The sequence below is a fragment of the Amphiprion ocellaris genome, chromosome 7 (genome assembly GCF_022539595.1).
Source record: "Amphiprion ocellaris isolate individual 3 ecotype Okinawa chromosome 7, ASM2253959v1, whole genome shotgun sequence".
NCBI classification, from domain to species: domain Eukaryota; kingdom Metazoa; phylum Chordata; class Actinopteri; family Pomacentridae; genus Amphiprion; species Amphiprion ocellaris.
This window is the reverse complement of record NC_072772.1, coordinates 33998259-34017655: the sequence shown is the minus strand read 5'-3', so window position 1 is coordinate 34017655 and position 19397 is coordinate 33998259. Positions and strand designations below refer to the sequence as shown.

The window sequence follows — 19397 nt, the reverse complement described above, 5'->3', positions numbered from 1 at the left end:
TATTCTGCTAAAATCAACCTTTCCTGCTGAGTTTTAATCCAACACTCCAGTCAGTTCAGCAGGAGACTGGACTCATTCCTCTGGAGGTTTAAGGGGTGATTAACGCTACCTGTGCCAGTCACTGTTTCATTATTCACCTCCGTAATAAGAGTCATTACACCCACAATTACCTGCTGCTTCTCCCTGAACTGACTGTAATTTACACCTGGAGTGACGTCCTGCTCTGTAAAAACCAGCTCAGTGGAAAACTAGACTTCTGTGTCATAAAACAGAGGAAGTTTTAGGGTTTTACAGATGGAAACACCAACATTTAGGCCTGTTTAGGAGCTGGACCACAGAATAAATTCAAGTTTTCAGAGGTGTCAAACGATGACTTTGTAAAGTGTAAAAATTAGAGAGAAGACATTAACTGCAGAGTGTAAATCTGTAAAATTAAAAATTCTAAATAATTTCTAGACCATAACAAGTTGTTTTGATCATAAAGTAAAATACTAGATTGTTCATTCACTTTGTGTCTCATTTTTGTAATATTTTGTCTTGTTTTTGTTGTTTTTTTGTCTTTTTTTGTCTGACTTTTGTCATTTGTCTCATGTTTTTGTCGTTTTGTGTTTTCTTTTTTGTCTCGCTTGTGTTTTTTTGTCTTATTTTGTGTTTCACTTTATTCATTGTTTTTTGTCTATTTTTTAATTCTTTGTCTCATTCTTGTCATTTTGTGTCTTATTTTTGTAGTATTTTGTCTTGTTTTTGTTGCTTTTTGTCTTTTTTGTCTAACTTACTGTTTGTCTCATGTTTTTAGTCTATTTTTGTCGTTTTTCTTTTTTTATATTTTTTTGTCTCCTTTTTGTCCATTTTTTTTGTCTGTAACTTTTTGTCTCTTTTTTGTATGGTTTCGTGTCATTTGTCTCATTCTCTGTCATTTTGTGTCTCATTTTTGTAATATTTTGTCCTGTTTTTGTTGCTTTTTGTCTGACTTTTGTCATTTGTCGCATGTTTTTGGCATTTTTTGTTCCACTTTTGTCTTGCTTGTGTTTTTTGTCTTAATTTGTCATTTATTATTTATTCGCTGTTTTTTGTCTATTTTTAAATTCTTGGTCTCGTTCTTGTTATTTTGTGTCTTATTTTTGTAATATTTTGTCTATTTTGTTGATTTTTGTCTTTTTTGTCTGACTTTTTGTGTTTGTCACGTGTTTTTTGTCTATTTTTGTCATTTTTTTGTCTCTTTGTAACTTTTTGTCTCTGTTTTGTTTGTTTCGTGTCATTTTTCTCATTCTTTGCCATTTTGTGTCTCATTCTTGTAATATTTTGTCATGTTTTTGTTGTTTTTTTTGTCTGACTTTTGTCGTTTATCTCACAATTTTGGCATTTTTTGTTGTTGCCTCACTTATGTTTTTGTCTTATTTTTGTCTCTTTGTGTTTTGCTATATTCGTTTTTTTGTCTTGTTTTTGTTGTTTTGTCTATTTTGTCGTGTTGTTTGTACATTTTTTTGTCATTTTGTGTCTCTTTAGTAGTATACTTAGTTAAATGTGAACATTTCTGCACTAAAACAAAGGAAACGTTTGGAGTTGTGGTTGTTTATAGGTCATTATGCTGTGATTTTACTGGTCACTGGAGATCATACTGGGCTGAATGTGGAACTGAATGTGGAACTGAACTAAAATGAATGTGACATTCCTGCTGTAGAAGCTCATCAGGTGTGTGGTTGTTTGTGTCGGTGAATTTCTGTTTTTATCTATTAGAGAGCAAATCCTGTTATATTGCTGCAGTTAAAACGCTCTTTGAAGCCATGAATGAATTAAATTACTCCTCCTGTGATGTTAATCCAACCTGAATGAAGTGTCATTTCATGTTCCTCATGAAAGCCAAAATCACACCTTGTTTTCAGTACGGATGTCAACATTTACTGAGTCTTTCCATTAATATTTTGCAGATACACGACTCTGTGTCGACACAAAATGACGATGATTAGTAAATCTCCAACATATCAGTTTATATCTGACTCTGAATGCTCCTAACAACTAATTTCTCTCTCAGTTAAATGGAAATTTAAATTCAGACAAGTCTAAAAGTAAGAAATCATTCAAAATTGAACACAGTTGACTCCCAAAGGTCAAACATTACCTGAAAAATATTGCATTTAGTTATTTTTGAGCTGTTTGAAAACATTAAAAATGCTGTAAATGCAGCTGAAATGTGCAGCAAAGTTACAAGTTGACTAGATAATTTAACAAATCTGGGAAAATCTGGAAAATATCTGTAAAAAAACAAATCAATCCTTAATATGCATATTTTTTCATCAAAAAACAGCAAATATCTGTAAAATTACAATATTTTCCGTGCGATTTTGTAACAAAGAGTTCTTTTCTAAACCAAACTGAATAGTTTTGGTGTCTAATAAACAGTGGGTATAAACTGAGACTTCAGTCAGAAAGTAAAACTAGAATCAGGAGTAGAATTAAAGTCTCCTTGCTGAAAGGTTGCAGACCTTTTGTTCTTCTTTTTAGGCACAAATTTGCCACTTTACCTCCAGTAACGTCCTACTGAACCTTGTAGAAAATGAATTACACAAATGGAACTGATTCATGATGATAATCGACATTAAATAAGCTAAAATCACCTGAAACACAACAGTTAAGCAGCACTGTACATTAATAAAGTGTTAATAAATAGTTTATTTGACAAGTATTTCTGCACCTTATTCAAATTTAAGTGACCTCCCTGTACATTCTCACCACTTAAAATTTATCAATATTAAGTTAATGTAATAATGTTGCATGAACTGAAATATTTTGTGCATTTAAACTCAAATTTCTGCTTAATAATTAAATTTTCCTTCACTTTGAGTTCAGATTTTCAAATTCTCTCTTGCAGCTACTAAACATTATAGCAACTTAATTAAACTTGTTCTCAAAATGATGGTAATTACATGCATGATGCTTGAAAATTAGCTTTAAATAACATCGAAATGTTAGTTAAAAACATGCATTCCTGCTGCCAATCATTAAGAATGATTTACAATTACCTTTGATTTATGAGGAAAATCAGATTTCTTCAGCTCGATGTAGTTTGTTTATTGAAGATAATTTCAATAAAAGTTGTCTTACCTCAAACATATTTTTTCTTGAGTCAAAACATGATTTTTTAGAGTGTGTTTCCAGCTAGTGAGAGTTTATCACGAGTAAATGAGCTCATGTTTGTTATGTAAGGACTGGGTGGATGAATGAGCAGCAGAAATCCTTCCTCTAATCTGATCACTCTGTGGATTTAATCTGTAAACTGTTTCCATCTACATTGAAAAGAAAATGATTTTTTACGCGTGTTAAGGTGATTTCTCCGCACCAGGTCTGAACTCTGCTGATGCCCAGGAAGCTTCTAAAGAAGATTATAAAGATGTGGATTACTGTGAGTCTTCTCAAAGCAACTCTACATTTTGTTTTCAGGGACCAAGAAAAAAGTAATTTGAAGCATCTAACATTGAATTTTATCCATTCTAGTGATTTTTTAAAGCATAAATTAGAAGTTTGAAATGATCCAGTGTTGAAGAAAAGTTGTGTCTATATGTAATATTTTAACATTTTTTCAAAATAAAAGAGCTGCTTTCTCACGTTTTTACTGGGGGGAGAAATGTACATGTTTTAAATATGAATGAGACTGTTTTCTTTTCATGACACGCTACAAAAATGTGAATTGATTCTTCTCAAAGAAAGTCTACAGTTTGTTTCAGGGACCAATAATTACTCTGCTGTTACCAATAATGAGAAATGGTGACTGTTTGGTGACAAATAGTGTCAGAAATGTGGTTTGGTTTCATGAAAATGCCATGAATAAAGTAATTCCACATGTCGGGGCTGTGATTGATCTGCTGCTCAGCCTGTCGATCACTAATCAAAGGCTAGAATTCAGCCCGTGGATGTGACTGATGGAGGTTTATCAGCAGAGCAGCAGAGCTTTTTCTGTTTTCCTACAAACACAGACTTCTGAAGCAGCTCCTCTGTTCTGAAACACGTCCAGTTTTCACATAATAGAGAAACCATCTAAATATTGATTGTTTCCTTTGTTGAGTTTTTGTCTCGTCTGACTGCAGTGAAGCTTTCAGGTCAAATTAATCAGACCTCAGTGAGTCAGTTCCACCTCAGCTTTCTAAAAAACACGATTGTATTTTTACTGAACGTCTTGTTTTTATGTCCACTGAACTCAGAAAACAAGTATTTAACTTTATCAGGGAAACCAGACAGACTCCACTTCATGTTGCACGCTAAACACGTCTTTATGCTACAGCTGCAGGAATTTAACTTCTATTCTGTATTCACACCCCAATAAATGTAAATACGGGATAAAAATTTATATATTTCATCCCACACTGACCAGCCAAACCAGCTGTCTAACATTATGCTGCTAAATCAGTTTGATTTGCTTCAACTGGCAGCAGAAAAGGCTCAGTTCCAACACCATAACTGATCGTTTTAAATGTAAAACATGGACATATTAAACCTCTAACTAAAGGAATATGACTCATTGGCAGATAAACAGCATCTAGAAGCTCGAAGCAGCTGCACAGATTCACCTCAAACAGGAAATCCTCAGAGTTTTCTTCTGGTGATTCACAACAGCCTTCAGAGCCACGGAACTGTTTTCTGTTTGTTAAATCTCGCATAGAATTCTGCATCGAGGAGACGTTTGGTTTAGAGTTTTACCACCTGAACAGAAGCAAGCTGCATGAATAATTTAAAACAGACTGCACATTAAATTCCAGCTCCTCTGACAGCAGAGGAACGACGCCAACAGAATGTAAATGTGCTCTGATAACCAGAGATGTTACCGTCTCTTTTTTTTTAATCTGACCACCAAGGACGTCCACTAACTTCCACCCAACCACTTCAACATTAGTTCAAAGGATGAATAAACGTTTTAATTCCTTGTCAGGTTTCAGATCAGTCCAAGGACTTGACTCTGCAGCTGAAAACCTGATTTTTTTTTAGTTTCTCTCACAGAAATGTGTAGCATTTTTTACGTTTCAACCTCGTTACAGGGGGTCCTCGGTTTACGACGTCCTCAACCTACAGCGTTTCATCGTTATGTCGGAACTAGTTATATGGAACTAGTTGGTGGATGAATACGTCGTCATGTGGCGCTATAAGACGGCTTTGTTTACATTCGCCGGTTGTACGCCGCCTTGGATTGTGCTACATTTGCTAATTTTTTGTTCTTCATTATGGCTTCCAAGTGCAAATGAGACTTTTCTGAAGGAGTTCCAACTTAAGGTGGAAATTGACTTATGTCAGACCGTAGTAATTCTGACGTAAGTTGAATGTATAATGAAGAGCTGCATGAATAACACATCTGGTCCCTCTGCATGTTATTTAAACACATACTTGTGCATTTTTCATATTATTGCACACCTGATCTGACATTAACTAGTTTTAATTGTTGTTTTGACGCTGTGAAGGAAAAATTGCTGTTTCTCCTTTCTAAGTTATTTCCGTGGAGCTGTTAGCTGATGTCATCCCAAATTTTCCTCCAGGTTAGAGCAGATAACCACCTTTGGTCCCTGTTCCCCTTTAACCTCTGCAGGCCTGAAACCATCCTCAGGTTTGGACCTTATCTCGTCCTAATATGGCCTTCTGACAGGCAGATAATGCAGGAGGAAGATATGCCAGGATTTTCTGATATGGTCAAGGTTAGATATAGTTTATTCTGATGTGACTAAGCAGACGAGTTGTCTCCATATTGATCTGTAATCTAAATCTGACCCTTCTCACAACTACAATATATACCTGAAGGTAAAAGAGAATCCTCAGAACTGATGCTTGCATGAACTGCTGCTCTGTTGGTGTCACTTCTCCTGACGTCAGAAAACCTTCCTCACAACCTAAGTCATCAGAGTCTCCAGTGTGTCTCTCTGTGTCGGCCTCAACATCTTCTCTCCACCTCGCTGAACTTCCACAACAAATTGGCATCACAAACAGGAGCTCAACAGAATGACGATTGGTCAGTGCAAATTTCATTTATGCAAACCGCCATGTCTGTTGCAATATTTCAGGTTTTTCCACCAGTCGTCCTCATCTCTGTTTCTACTTTCCTGTTCAGGTCTGGAAAAACAAATATGTCTGTCTGAGTGTGGGAAAGTCACCACAGAGACCAGATTTGAACCTCAGGTACACGGTGGAACTCAGAGAGATTGAAAGGATTAATCAGGACGGTGTGAACTCATTAGGGTCGAATATAGCGGCATTCATTTATACGCCACAGGAAGAAGTTAAAGCTCCTCTTTTATTTCTCTTTTCTTTCCTGCCTCCTTGTATCCTCGCATATTTTAGAGGAACAGAACTAAATTCTCCACCATTTACCTCCTAGTAGCTGATCCCTCAACTGCTGTTCTTCTCCATTTATTATCGTAACAACACAAACCGGCCCAAAGTAAAGCTGATTTCCTATAAAAAGTGTAAAAGAGCTCTAAACATTTCCCCAGTTCTCTCGGCTCACATCCAACTTTAGGTTTCCTGGCGTGTAATAAGAAATAAAACTGTGGAGAGGAAAAAAAATCTTTCACTCTGGCAGCAGGTCGGGTTTCTTTGCCTTTCTTTGATCTTTAGGTTTTTGTTGAATATTACATGGAGCTGGCAGACTCTATTACAATCAGTTGGATATTTTAACCAGAAAAAAGCGATATTAAACTTATTATTTCTGTCATGCTGCTGAGTTGGACCAAATGAGACATAGAGACAACGGCAGGAAACAGAAAAACCAACAGCTTCCAACCAAAAACCTCAGAGAACATGACAAAATCATCACAATTAAGAAAAAAAAAACCAACTAAGATTGAATTCAGTTTATTTAATCCACTGAAATATTGCATCTCCATCTTCCACACTGATTAAAGTTCAAAATTTTTGTTTTAGCTCCAGCAGTACAAGTAATTTTAGTGACACAAGTTGGGTATTTTAATAAAAACATGAATCAAAAACGCATACTAACACTTAAAAAAAAACAAAAAAAAAAAACAAAAAAAAAAACAACAACAACTAAAATCAAATAGAGGCTGCTTTATTCACCAATTTGTGGCTTTTCTGCATCAATTCAAGGGAAATATCTTGGATTTATTTCATGGAAAACACAACTGAAAACCTAAAGAAACTTAATGCAGTAAAGCTCTCAGGTATTCTGCATTGCTTTCAAATATTTATTCTCAACTTTTCTCATTTAATATTATCTCTACGGCACAGAAACAGACTTGATTTATTCTTCTGTGTCTTTTCCTCAGAGATGTCACCTCTTTAAATAAACATGGGGCGCCTTCTCTTGTTGTTTTAATTAATTTATAACCTGCTGGACTTTAACGGCTCTCAGTTTCTGCTCATTGAGGACAAAACTGTGTTTTTTGTAATACAGATCCAAATACAACTGAACTGCATCTCAAGTATGTTTTGAGGAAAAAAAAGTAATTTCTGCCAGTTTGTTTGTAAAGCATCACAAATTTCTAATAAAAAATATTTTTCATATTTATTTTACTGTAAGTTGAATTTACATGAGTTTTACATGAGTTTCTTGGTGCTGATGTAAACCTCTGAGATCTCTTTCAAGCTGGACACTTTTCTTACAAAAAGTAAACTGTGAATGCAGTTTAGCTGTACAGCAATGTAATTTTCATCGAGTGAAACCAAGCAGGCACATCTGTGAGATACTGAAGAGATAAGTGGAAGAACAAATCATGGGAGCAGAAGGAGGATTTTACAGACAGCTACAGATATAAAGGAAAATGGTAGAGAGAGTGGATTCTGTAGAAAGAGAGCGATGGAGAGGAATTGCAGATATATTTAAAGAGGCGGCTCAGCGGCGGAGCTGGAGGGTCGGCAGGACGAGAGTGTGATGGTCTAGAAGGACGGAATAATTGAGTCTGCTGCAGTTTCCCTCTGGGTTCATGACAACCTGATATGAGCTCCATCAGCAGGAAGAGAAGCACTGATGGACAGTGAAAAGATGCATGTGCACGTACAGAAATCCAGTGTAGACATTGTTAATGTGGTAAATGACTATTCTAGCTGGAAACAGCTGATTTTTAATGGAATATCTCCATAGAGGTACAGAGGAACATTTCCAGCAACCATCACTCCTGTGTTCTAATGCTACATTGTGTTAGCTAATGGTGTTGAAAGGCTAATTGATGATTAGAAAACCCTTGTGCAGTTATGTTAGTACATGGATAAAAGTGGGAGTTTTCATGGAAAAAATGAAAGTGACTGGGTGACCCCAAACTTTTGAACGGTAGTGTATTTATATTTTTTCTACAGCTATTTTTATAGGTCTCTTTTCCTTATTACTCCACCAGGGAACACAGCAGAGTTATGTGAGGCATATGTTTGTCCGTCTGTTTGTCAGTCTGTTAGCAACATCCTTTGAAAATGGAATAACAGATTTGGATGAAATTTTCAGGGAAGGTCAGAAATGACACAAGGACCAAGTGATTAGATTTTGGCAGTGATGCGGGTTATAGTCTGGATCCATGGATTTGTTAAAGATTTCTGTATCATTGTGAGATGATACAACAAGTGAACACTACATCAGATGCCTGCTGATGATCACATGATTGTGATCCTAATACAAATCCACCACTTCGGACTTATCGGGACTTATCCATCAGAAATGATCCAAGGAACAACTGGTTAAATTGTGGGGGTGTTTCTGAGTCCCATCAGTTCCCGCTGCCCGCTACATATTTAGGTCACATGATTTGATAACCGTACATAACGTACACATGCAGAACACACGCCTGCGCTCAGAGCAAGGTCATTTTTTATTAAAGATTTAATTCGTCGGAAATGATACAACAACTGAGCAGCCGTGGATGAGTACTGAGTGCTTTTCCTGTTCCTAGAGTGACACCAACAGCCGAAACCAAATTCCTTGTATGTTGTGTGGCCATTAAAGCTGATTCTGATTCTGATCAACACCTCCTGTTACACACCTGCAAACACTAAACACTATAAAAATGGATTTTCACCATGTGGGACCTTTTAAGTCCTGGAAGCTGCAAGATGAAGCCAGATTCCAGAACATATAACCTACAAATGCTCGATTAGATTGAGATCTGGGGAGTCTGGGCCTTTAAACTCACACGTCATGTTCCACAAACCGATTATAAACCATGTTTGCAGCGTGGCAGGAAGCTTTATCCTGCTGGAAGAGGCCTTCAGGGAAATAATGCTGCCATGAATGTAAAATGTTGCTCAGAGCATCACATCGGTGCCATTAATTTACCAGATAAACAACGGCTCTTCTGTCGCTCCATGGTCCAGTTTTAACGCTTGTAGAAGCTTTCAGTGGTGGAAAGGACTCAGAACTGTAACTGGTCTGCAGCTACACAACAAACTGTGAAGCTCTGTGTGTTCTGACAACTTCCTATCATAGCAGCATTGAGGTTTTCAGCAGTTTGTTTGATAGCAGCTGCTGTGTGGATCAAACCACAGGAGCCATAAGCATTAGGAACCACCAATCATATCTCTGGTTCAATGTTTATCCATCCTTGGACCACTTCATACCATGAAAACCCCACAGCTCCTGCTGTTCTGGAGATGTTCTGACCCACTTCCTGCCATCGCAGTTTGTCAAAGTCACTGAGATCTTCACGCTGCACATTTTTCCTGCTTCCACCATCATTTATAAGAACTGACTGTTCACCTGCTACAAACAGATAATCAATAACACTCCCTTCAGCTGTCAGTGGTCTTAATGTTGTGGCTGATCAGTGTGTAAAACCAGTGAAGGCAACACACACACACATATATACTAACGACCCCCAACAGCCCCCATTCATCACCACTTGGCCAGGTTGCCGTAGGATGCAGCTAATGAGCCATCACGGTTGCTGTTACCCACAATGCACTGCGCCGCATCGGCCCTTCCAGCCTCCATACTCCAAGTCGCACGTTTCTCTCGTGCACGTTCCCATGATAAATATCTAATTAATGCCGAGTGTGTGTTCGCAGCGAATCAGGAACTGAATCAGGAAAGTGATTCAGGCACGCTTCACTTTTCTCTAAATCACAAAATTGCACGACGTGAAAAAACTTCCAACTGCTGCGGGATGCTTGAAACAACATTCGAAACGTTTCTGTGCATTTCCAGTCACTGAACGTCTGGTAGAGTTGGTCCATTCATCTCTATTAGGCCAACAAACATACATTAACGAGTAATTGCCTCCTGCAGGTACAGAACACAGCCTCACTAATGATTCCATCCATGAAACCAGCCGAACATACGGTTTCTCTTTCTGTCTCTGTGTCAGTTTTAATTCAGAGGTTTCCATGTAGATGTCTGAGAAACAACCCCACAGCTCACATTTTTGCTGCTGGTTAAAACAACCTGAAGTAGTCGGAGTCTTTGTCAGCGATGTTCAAGTTGGTAAAGCTGATCCAGAAACAGAAAATCTAGACTCATGGTGTCATAAACCCACATGAAGTTGACCCTCATGAACAAGAGATTTAAATCAGGAGTGTCAGAGTCATTTTAGTTCAGCGGCATGCAGGCCAAACTGATCTCAAGTGACCAGTAAAATCACAGCATAATGACCTATAAATAACCTCAACTCCAAATTGTCCAAAATGTCTCATACTGTCTGTAATGACTCAAAACATTTTGAGTCATTTTCAACTAATTCTAACTAAATTTAGATCATTTTCAGATGAGGTTTGAGGTTTTAATGACATTAAGCAAATTTTGAGTGATTTTCAACAATCCAAAGTTACTTTGAAAAAGATTTAAGTTTTTTAAAACGAGTCATTTTGGACAAATTTCTAGTACGTTTGAAGAGGAAAATCCAACCTACTGGGTCAATAAAATAAATGCAGCATGGTTCAGAAACAGTGAACAGAGGAGCAAGTTGTTGGAGATACATTCACATGGTGAAACATCTTTCTACAGATGATGAGCAGAGCAGAGGGAGAAACACGTAGCTTATTTCACATTAAAAAAAAACCTAAACACAACTTTCTGCACCTGATTTCTGTTTTAATTTTGCGTGCCTCTGAAAGTTTCCCACACAATCCTACATCAACATTAGCTTCCAATGCTAACAACAGCTACTAACAAAACTGACCAAACTATATCAACACATATTTGTCGACTTGCTCTAATAAATGTGTGATTTTTCTTGAGGAGTAAACAGAATTTAACCTCCACTATGAGCTCAAACTCTCTCCTGCTCCTGTAATTTCACAGCCAGTGAACTCTGTACGGTGGCGACATGCTGAATGTGACCCAGCAGAGAGTGTTAACCATCATAACATCAACTCTCACAGCTCCGAGACTCTTCGCTGCCGCTTCTCTCCTTCGCCCAATTACCGAAACTCCCCGGAGAATAGAATAAAAACAGCAAGACAGGGAATGAAGTGAACTCACCACTAGTCTCAGGTGCTCCTTCTTCAACTCTTGATCCACATAGAGCTCCTACTCAGCGGCAGGCTGCAGACACACACAATAAAACAACTCACTTTTCATGCTGTTACGAACATTTTAAAGGCAACAAATGTTAAAATGATCTTCAAAACTCTTTTCCATTGTCTGTAAGAGAGGTAAGATGAGCCACCCCTTGTTACTAGAAAACCATGGAAGAAATATTTCTGAAGAGGTATTCATGGAGTAAGAGGTGAGCACATTTTAGTTAATCCTCCTGCTGTCTTCATTTATGGGCTCCAAAAAATATTGTTTCTTTGTGTGAAAAAAATCCCAAAATTCAGCAAAAAAATTCCCCAAATTTCTAAACATTTGCAAAACCTTCAGGAAGAAAATTCCAATAATTCCTTAAAAGTTTGCCTTAAAAGTTTCATTTTTAAAAAATCCCCCAAATTTGGCAAGAAAATTCTTGTAAATATTTTCAAAAAATGAGTAAAAATCTTCCAAAAAAATCCTAAAAATATCTAAAGTGATTCCATATATATCAGTAAAACTACTAATATTTTCTTTAAGAACATTCACATAAAAATCAACCAAAATCCAGCAAAATTCGCTGGATTTTGGTAGATTTTTTTGTGAATGTTCTTCAGAAACATTTTTAACATTTCTTTTTTTCCACCAAAAAATGTTCAAAGATTTCCCAAAAATGTTGAAAATGTGGACATCAGAAGTTTCACTGTGAAATTTTTTTTCTCCACATTTTCAAACTTTAAAACAGGTCAGTTTTGACCCACAGGACGACACGATGGTTAAGGAAACAGTTTTTTGCATCTCAAAGTCAATGTTCCATGATTATGGTTTCATGGGTGTTATGTCTGAATAGTTATTGAGATGTGTGAAACCATTTCATACATGTGTTTGCATGTAGGAATGGAGTGTGAAGTGCATTAGTAAGCTACAATGGAATGCTAAAGTGTTAGCATGAAGTTAGCTCTAAACTGCCTGGATGATGCACTTTAGTTAAAATGGTGGCAGTGCGGTTAGTTGAGTCATTGGCACCCACCTATGATTATTGGTAAATTACATTTCATAACCAAAATGATGAGTTTTTTTAAAATTTTGAGACCAGTGGAAGACAGACAGGGCTTCAACTTCTCTTAAGGGTTTGGAGACAGCTGTAGGAGAAGTAAAGAATGGGAAGTCCATACATCAGGAGGCAGATGAAGATCAACAGAACGACTTTAAAGCTTTCATTACCTGTGACACCTATTCCATTTATCACTGCTTATTGTATAAAAAAGGTCTGCTGGCCACCTCTAGGAATTGATTTCTGTTCATCTATAAAACACTGATAAGCAAAATGCCACAATACACCATTTCCTTGTTAAATTCATCCCAAAATAACTCTTCAACTCCCTCAAACAGTTGGCTAACACTTGAAGTCCTACGTACCAACACTGCAGGTGGTAAAACTAATTTAATCTTTTCAGCTGCACATATTTGGAACATGTTGCAGAAAACATTAAAGCTTGGTGCAGCTGAATCTGTTGACCAGTTTAAGTCCTTGATCATCGACTAAACTGCTTCTGAATGGGACTGTTTTTAACTGAGCTTCTTCTTTGTCATCTTGCTGATGATCACCTTTTTATCTTGACGTCACTGTAAATGAGGACTTGCCCTCAATGATTCCTCAAGTTTTAAATAAAGGTTGAATGATTTTAAAGCGATTCATGGACAAACCCCCCCCCCCCCCCCCCCCCCCCCCCCCCCGAAAAAAAAAACGATAAGTAACCAGAGCAGGGTTCAAGAGAACAGGATCTGCCCACCAGGTCTTGGATGAACAAATGGAGGCAGATGTTACATTAAATGAGGTGTAAAATTTTAAATTTTACTTCAAAATGATTGATGGCTCAATTTACCCTGACATAGTTCCTTCAAAGACTCAATTTACCTCTTGCCAGTGGCAAGTTGAGCCAAGAAAACATTGAAAAAAAATAAATAAAAAAAACAATAGCCCAGTTTTGTCAAAATGACAGTAAATTTTGTTCATTTTGAACATGATTTTGTTCCACAATTTGTCTTTCTGAGGGCATTAATGTTGTCCATTTTATCTCTAAATACAACTATTAACAGGTCATTTATGTTGAATTTGTCTTTAATACAGCATTATATGAGGTCTCAGATTTTCAATTTTGCTTCACCATATATTGATGGCACAATTTACCCCGACATATTTTCTCCAAAGGCTCAATTTACTATGAAGTTGAGAGAAGGCAACATTTTCTTTGGGAAAGCAATATTTTAAAAACAGTTTATTTTAGATCCAGACCAATTATTCCCAGGGATTCCCAACATCCTGAACTATCTGTACATGTTTTATTTTTAGACGTTACTGCCATGCCTCCACTGTAACGACACCTCAAATAAAAACTGGCTCATTTTAACCAACTCTTTCCTACTAGATGATTGACCTGAGCTTGACATTTGACTTTTGCTCAACTTGTTGAACCAAAACAACAACAACAACCTATGTTCCCCTATTCCCACCTCTAAATCTTAGCTTTATGTTCAGCACATACTCAGTGTGTTTTGTACATTCTGTAGTGTTGTGGAAGTTCAGCGAGGTCGAGAGTTTGATGAAGCAGAGAGACACACTGGAGACTCTGTTTGTGAGGAAGGTTCACTGATATCAGGAGAAGTGACACCAACAGAGCAGCAGTTCATGCAAGCATCAGTTCTGAGGATTCTCTCTGATCTTTGGGTTTATATTGTAGTTGGGAGAAGGTCAGATTTAGATTACAGACCAACATGGAGACAACTAGTCTGCTTAGTCACGTCAGAATAGACAATAGCTAACCTCCTGCAGTGTCTGTCTATCTAAAGCCCATTATGACTTTAGAAAGGGGAAAGAGTAATTTTTCCTTCACATGTATGACCATTAACCTTCTCCTATCAAAACTAAAATACTCAAAAGACAGTTTATGTTCTCAGGGGTCTGTATTTCTGTATCACAGGACACACTGGGTAAAGACAGTAGTTCTTCCACCACACTCTGAAACCTTGCAGAGGGCACAGAAATAAAAAAAAAAAAAAAACACACAAAAAACCATACTTGGATATGGAGCACAGTCATGAGCTCAAGGAAAGAGAAGAGCAGACAGATGGAGAGAAAAATGAGGGTTTAAGGAAGAGTGTGAGCCAGAGATATAGGTCACTGATCAGATCTCACTTGTGTAGATGTCAGTTAATTAGGTGCGCTACCGTCCCTGGAGATGAGTCACAGATAATGAGCACAAACATTATTACACACAGACACACACACACACACACACACACACACACACACACATGCACACACACACTGGATGTAGTGTGCGATAATGTTTGTGCATGCGCGTGCAGTATTTTTCCATCGGCGGGTCACATGATGGAAGAGGAAAAACACAGGTGGATCTGAATTATTGGGACGATTTTATCACACGTTCGCTGCACAGATGACTTCATAACGCAAAACCTGATTCTAACGTCAGAAAAAAGTCAGTTTTAAGGAGCTGAGAGGTAAAAGTGAAGAAGTGTCATGAGTTTTAGTGTCTATAACCACAGGTTTCTCCACACAATCATAGGAGCTTCAGTGAAATTCAACTGGACTTGAGAGGTGGAATGTCTTCAAGAACCTTAAAGAGACGTCCATCTGCTCCAGATACACATCTCTTTAAGGTTCTTGATGACTTTCTAGTATTAAAACTACTTCTAACTTTAGATAAAAGTCAGTTTAAAGGAGCTGAGAGGTAAACGCGAAGAAGTCTGATGAGTTTTAGTGTCTAGAAACAGTCTTACAGGTTTCTCCACACAATCATAGGAGCTTCAGTGCAATTCAGCTGGACTTGAGAGGTGGAATGTCTTCAAGAACCTGAAGGTTCTTGAAAACATTTCACCTCTCAAGTCCAGCTGATTTCTACTGAAGACCCTACGATTATCTGGAAGACTGAGAATCTACACAGACTTAGACATTAAACTCAAGAAATTAAGACATGCAACACAGTCTAACACCAAAATGCGCATTAACTGCGTTGTCCATGGTGCGAAATACGTCTCACAATGAATGCTAATTTCTGGTCTTCTCTTTTCTATGTTGCATCCTCTTTAGTTTTCCACATGCAAAGAGCATCAAAGACAAAAATCTTTTCTGACTGGGCCTGTTGTCATCACAAGGAGACAACAACTCTGTTTAGAAATGAGCTTGTTATCAGTCAAAGGAAACACAGCGACCAGGTCTGGGTAGATGGATTTTAGTGTTATCTACGGCTCTGCACCGAGAAGAAAAAACTACATACGCCACATATAAGGGAAAATAATGTCCTTCCAGAACATCTGGAGCCACTTCAAAGTCTATCTAGACAGAACAGACTTGGTACATACAGTAAAATCACCAGAGAAAACATCAATGTGCAGGAGCATCTTAGATCAGTACCTAAGATGTTCCTGCAACTATTTTTGCTATGTTAGATCTTTGGAGTGGGTGTTTATACATTTTGCATGTCTAAGTGGTTGTATTCAGTTTTATCCATGCATAGATGTTTGTTAACTGTTGTTAAAATAAACTGTTGGGGGGAAAAAAGACCAATGAAATCCGAGATAGGACCTTGGAAAGATGGGTTGTTGGAGTTTATGACAAAAAAGGATAGAAAATGGACCCTTTTGAGGTGCTGTTTGTCGCCTGATTAACTTCAGAATATGACAGTTTGGGTTCTGAGTGCACACATTTTGCAGTCACTGTTTGCTTTAAATTACGACACAAAACTACCCGGTTATGTTTAAACACTAAAAGTAGTTGGCTAGTTTTAGGAAAAGGTACAACTGAAGGGTTTGGAAGCAGAGTGGCCTAACCCACTTTCTGTAGTTCTTGAGAAAAATGGGTTCAAAGTTTTGTGTTTTCAAGAATGGTCTCACATTCCACTGTAATGCTATATTTGGGTTGCGGGTTAGACACTTTTCCATTCAAATCTAGACCATAAAATATGACTGAAATTATATAAATCTCAGTTTGTGGGTTATACCACCCTGCTTCTAACCCCCTCAGTTAGTCTTGTAAAGCCAGACATATCTCCACTGAACTGTCAGTGCTGTAGAATATGCTTTATTGTCATTATACAATGTATAACAAGATTGGAGGTGCTGTTGAATAGTCTGACTGCTCCATATTATCATGAGGCCACTGCAGTTTCTTACTGTTGTATGGTTGCCCAAACCTTTGGGTCTTTTCTAACCTCAAGAACTGTTCCTGTAGAACCTCTATCAGGGAGAAAAATGTACCTACTCTGCCCCAAAAAATGTTAAAACTCAGAACAACAAACATCATTTTTCTGCTCTGTCCTCGTCTAGTAGTGGTCTTCAAACATCACCATCAACAATGTAAAAGTCACCATATTGACCAAAATAACAAACCCTCCATGTTTCTATTTCGTATGTGCTCATAGAACTTGAGTTGTATCCAGTAAGAACTATCTTTGCTGCACTCAGATTTAACATCATAGTGGAAACTGTTGGATCCTTCGCCAAAACAGAAGAAAAAATAGGGTGAAAGGACTTGATTCATGCCCTGATCCATGACGTTTCATTTGTCAGAGTGGCCTGCTCCTCAACAAAGAAGACAGTTTCTTGTTTTAAAGTCACACAGTAAAACATGTTGAAGGTTATCAGCAGGAATCTGCCCTCAAACTGCCAACAAAATGTCAATGAAGTTAAAAAATAAGTGTGGATAGTGTTCAGTCCCAGGTGGGGACAGCTGCAGAACACAACCTTGAATCAAACACATTCTGAATGTAGGAATAAATTTATTTCATGGTACCTGGTAATTCAACAAAAACAGATAAAAAAAAAAACCCATTTCTTTATTTAACTTAGTTTTTTTCTTTCCTTCCGATCGGCAAACAATATTCCTGGCTACGTTTTTTTAAAACCTTTATTTCCATTTGAAAGCCTGTAAATAAGATGTGGTCTAATGAACCCCAACTTAACACTCCATCAAACAGCTAATTAAATATAAAGGTACTAACAGACCCAAAGAGTAGAATATATTAGACGTAGAGAAGTTACTCAGCTCATTCAGAAACAGAAAATCAAGACACACTGTGCCATATAACTGGACAATGTTTACCCTCATGAACAAGAGGAGTCTATTTAAACAGTCACAGCTCTTAAAATAGAAGTTTTTGAAGAGGTAAGTGAATTTTAATATATACTGGTTATACTTAACTGGTGAAAATTAGCAGGAAAAAGCACTGAGAGAAACTGCTGGGGAAGTAAAAAATATGTACATATTCACCAGTTTACCAGCCATTATTTTGTTTTTATTCAATTTATTTCACCCCTGAATCCCCAAATCAGTGGTATGTTATATTTTTATCCTATTGTTTATCAGTCAGAAACAGAAATTGGATTGGATTTTCAACTTTCCTATAGTCACTGAACTAATTGTGTGATGTGCAGTTTCATCAAGACAATGAATTGAATCTAAGTTTCAAATATTTAATAAAAATCCCTTTAGTCTACATGTCAGGCTACGTTATTTACATCCTCTATTTCCATTTGAAAGCCTCTAAATATGATGTCACTGCATAAATCCCAACTCAACACTCAATTAAACAGCTAAATTGAATATAAGATACTAATAGACACACTGACTACAATACATTAGCGTTAAAGAAGTCATTTCCAGGTTGAGTTTTAAGCATTAGGTGTAAGATAAGGTCTTAACCTCCACTATGAGGCTGATGGAGCTTCTTCTTCTGCTGATCGGGGAGATGACCTCCTGCTCTGGAAGGTCAGCTCATCTGATATGACTCGGAGCATCGAGCTTCACATAATAGAGGACGACACTGCTGCAAACACACACTGTTTATACGACTACATTAAAGCCTGAGCTGCAGTTTATCTCTCATATTAAATAAGTGTACGTTTATGTGCTGCTTTATGGCCAGAGAGAATCCACAACCACAGCTCCTATGAAAGCCAGAAGCAGACAGAGTTTAGGAGAAAATGGAGCCTTAAAGGAAAATCACACCTTAAATTAGGCAAATTGCCAGTGATTCAGAGCTTGTATTATTGCATTTCGTGTATTTTTTTTTTGTTATTTGAGGTAGAATCTAATAGAATATAAAACATTTGAGCAATCTGTGGTCACATTCAGGATTCATTTTGTGAAAAAAAAAAAAACATACAAGAAGCCTAATTTTACACAAAGCACTGTTTACATGTTTAGTTGGGAGGTTAGCTGCTAAATTGCGAGGTTTCCGAACTGAGTTTTATATAATTTCTGTAATATTTTATGGTCTAGATTTTAGTGGCCAAGTGTTCTAACCCACAACCCAGATATAGCGTTACAGTGGAATGTTAAACCATTCTTGAAAATGCAAAACTTTGAACCCATTCTTCTTGAAAACTACAGAAAGTGTGTCAGACCACTCTGCTTCCAAACCCATTCATTTAATGAAATAATGTGATAAAACAGACATAGACGTGTCAGGCTGAGTAGTCTGACTCACCAGATGTAGGTATAAGTCAACCATTTCCACCACATATTTCACCAACTTTCTTCTACTACTTTCTTCTGCTACTGTTGTAAAAATCTGCTTCAGTACAGAACACATCAACAACCTTCAAGCATCAACTCAAAATGGGAAGTTTAGACAAAGATTTGGTTCCTGCAATAAAGCAAACTGCTTGATTTGTTTTGGGAAATCAACCATTTTGCTGATGACACTTGCTTTTCTGCATCTAAATATTACATGAATACCACTGTTACATGGAGGCTTTAGCGCTGCTCATGACAACTATAATTGGTTTTCAGAAATACAAACAAGCCGGGGTGTTTTTAAAGTTTAGCAGACTGATACTGAGGTGCTGTCAGACCATTCTGCAGCACTGTGGAGATAAGTATAGATATGTGAGACTAAATAAAGAAGAGACAATAAATCTCCACCTGCAGGTCAGAATGAGATCCTAAAACTCC

At 37.4% G+C, this 19397-nt stretch overlaps 1 protein-coding gene across 1 annotated transcript in view; it reads right to left on the bottom strand.

The window, feature by feature from the left end:
• slc8a2b (solute carrier family 8 member 2b) overlaps nt 1-19397 on the bottom strand; it is a 127992-nt gene that overhangs the window by 98448 nt on the left and 10147 nt on the right. The window contains 1 exon segment of the mRNA XM_035943945.2: nt 11393-11455. The gene's annotated coding sequence lies outside the window, so the exon portion shown is untranslated.